Source organism: Myotis brandtii, unplaced genomic scaffold, assembly GCF_000412655.1.
Source record: "Myotis brandtii unplaced genomic scaffold, ASM41265v1 scaffold5656, whole genome shotgun sequence".
NCBI classification, from domain to species: Eukaryota; Metazoa; Chordata; class Mammalia; order Chiroptera; family Vespertilionidae; genus Myotis; species Myotis brandtii.
This window is the reverse complement of record NW_005370108.1, coordinates 27,947-31,468: the sequence shown is the minus strand read 5'-3', so window position 1 is coordinate 31,468 and position 3,522 is coordinate 27,947.

Here is a 3,522-nt window from a genome sequence, read left to right as displayed (position 1 = left end):
ATTCCTTTATATTTATATACCTTCCAACTGACAATAAATTCTCAAATATGTTAACTTTATGTACACAATAACTGTTTACTAAGAGCCTCTGTAAGATTCACAATAGAAGTGTAATTCTTTTCATTTTATAGATAGGAAAACTAAGACCAAAATTTAAGTAACTTTCCCAAGGTATCTGCACTATTTGACAGTGAATCAGCCCAATAACCTCACACAGCATGATGCCTGCACGTTATTTTCCTGGGATGTTTAATAAAAGTAAAGAGGAGAAAAGGAAAATTTTTTAAAATGAGAAAAACAAACAAACAAACAGAGAAAAACATTTAAAAAAGAAAAAAATGTAAAGAATAAGTTGCAAAATCTGAGGGAATCTCACACTCTGGTACATGGAAAGGAGAGCAGATTTGTTTCAAGAAACCGGGTGTTGCTTAGATTGTGGCTTTCTCAGCTAATGGTGCCAGAGGGTGAACAGGTAAGGACATACTTGAGTTCTGACACCCTGTAATGTATAAAACTTGATATATGTATTATCATTTTTTAGATAATAAAAATCACCGAGTATTAGCTACTTCATGGGGTTCCATCTAATGTATCTTTGTGATCAGAACCCACGTTCTGAACCATTACACAGGGAAACATCCTTTTTCTTGCTTAGGGGAGACCAGCAAATGTATTACATTAGAGCTGTGAGGACTCAAAGTTGTCCAAAATTCTGAAATATCTTACTAGATAATTTCCTTCCTTTATATTTATATACCTTCCAACTGACAGTAAATTCTCAAATATATTAACTTTATGTACACAATAACTGTTTACTAAAAGCCTCTGTAAGATTCACAATAGAAGTGTAATTCTTTTCATTTATAGATGGGGAAACTAAGAACAAAATTTAAGTAACTTTCCCAAGGTCTCTGCACTATTTGATGGTGAATAAGCCAATAACCTCACACAGCATGATGCCTGCAGGTATTTTCCTGGGATGTTTAATAAGAGTAAAGAGGAGGAAAGGAAAATTTTTAAAAAAATGAGAAAAACAAACAAACAAAGAAAAACATTTAAAAAAGAAAAAAAATGTAAAGAAGAAGTTGCAATATCTGAGGGGCTCTCACACTCTGGTACATGAAAAGGAGAGCAGATTTGTTTCAAGAAACCGGGAGTTGAGAGTGTGGCCTAATGGTGCCAGAGGGGGGACAGGTAAGGACATACTTGAGTTCTGACACCCATACACCCATACACACACACACACACACACACACACACACACACACACACACTGCTGAGCTGAGGATTCCAGTCACCTGTGACCACGTTCCCGTCCTCAGGGAAGAATAGTCAATATGTGGTTCAGCTCAAAAACACTTGTCTACACACAAGCAAACCATAAGTAACACAGTAAGTGAAACATACACAACACACAATGATGGCCCACTCACCCACAAAAATACTAACATATCTGACTCATGTACTCATCTGGTAATACTCAACTCACCACATACTCAAGCGCTGTACACACATCACCAAAAGCACACAAGACCACTATTAGAAAATCTTACAAGAGCCTGCCGGTGTTGCTCAGTGGTTGAGTATCAACCTATCAACCAGAAGGTCATGGTTCGATTCTGATCAGGATACATGCCTGGTCTGTGGGTTCAATCTCTAGTGGGTTGTGTGCAGGAGGCAGCTGATCAATGATTCTGTCTCATCAAACATGGACACATATGTTTCTATGTCTCTCTCCCTCTCCCTTCCTCTCTGAAGTCAATAAAAAATATTTTTGTAAAAAATCTCACAAGAAACACACACCACAGCACATATGCACCCCCAGCCACACACTCACCACAACAAGTAGCACACACCCTCTATTACTGAGAGGCAGGCTTCAACCCTTCTGACCATCCCCTTCCAGGGACGGGTGTCTACTTGGTGCAGTTAAGCCTATTCAGTCACAGGCAGTCATTAAACCAGCAACAACATCCAATCACCTGGTCACATACAAATGGTCACATACACACAGAGAAAATCAAACAACACCCCTTCCAGCTCTCACACACGAGTGCGTCACCCACAGCACAGCTCCCATGTGCACCAGTACATGCTGCTGAGCAGAGGTGTGAGCCCTCTCTGACCTGACCTTGGTTCCTGGTGAGGTCGGGCATCTCCTTGTCCAGAAGCAGAGACAACAGTCTCACTCCAGATGCTCAGCTGTGATGCCAGTGTTTATGATGACAGCCATGAATCAGGAATCCCTCAACACACGCCAAGAAGTGACAACTTGTTCTACATGCATGAAAACAGGACTTTGAGTCAGATACAGAGCCCCCACAGACACACACACTTACACATGCAACTATTAAATACCAGGTACACAAGCACATACAATACATGAGGACACACACACCCAAGAGCCAGAGGGACTGGAGTCCTAGGGGACAGTGTCCCTGATACCAGTCATGCCCTGGACTGCTTTGTTCTTGGGTATTGCTCCAGCTGGGACAAAGGATTTTTCAACTTAATGTTTTAAATAATTTTAAACATAGAGAAAAATTGTAAAATGCCACATAGGTTTGGAGAAAAGTGGGTTTCCAGTTGTGCGTATGCAAAACACAGAGTTTATTCACATATTATTATTTATTATTATTGTATTATTTTTCATGGTAACATACACAAGAGAAAACCAAACACGCTCTCCGTCTCTCTAAACATACTTTTGCCCTAACCTATAATTTTCTAATATAGTGACTGCCAGGTTATCTACTGGGAAGTTACTATTTTTTACAGTTACTATTCTAACCTTGTAATAAATAGGTATCATTTAGGTAAGTATTTTGATACTATACAAACATAACTTTTCCTTTACTAAAATTTCAACTCATTATATTTGACATCCATTGGTGATTCTTATATTAGAAAATTATTGCAAATGTTGTTGCCAAATTGTGATATTATAATTCCACTAGAGGCCCAGTGCATGAAATGTGTGCACTGGTAGGATTCCTAGCAGCTGCCGGCTGCCGGCCGGGGCCTCTCTCCCTTCCCCTGGTCACCTGCCACCGCCACCCGCCAGGCCCTCCCACTCTTTCCCCCACCGGGACTGCCCCCTGGTTGAACTGCAGGACAAATTCTCTGTGGAGGGGACAATTTGCATACTACACTTTTATTATACAAGATTATTTCTTCTAGATTTATAACTTGTATTCTCTTATAAGAAGAAAATTACTCTTTTTCCCTCTCATTAGTTTTTTTTTATTGCTTAGAGTATTACATATATCTCCTTTTTTCCCCCCTTGACAATCCCCCAGCCTCCCTACCCCCCAGTGTCTTATGTCCATTGGTTATGCTTATATACATGCATAAAAGTCCTTCAGTTGATCTCTTACCCCACCCCAACCATACCCTACCTTCCCCCTGTAGTTTGACAGTCTGTTTGATGCTTCTTTGCCTCTATCTATTTTTGTTCAACAGTTTATAATGTTCTTTATATTCCACAAATGAGTGAGATCATGTGGTATTTTTCTTTCACTG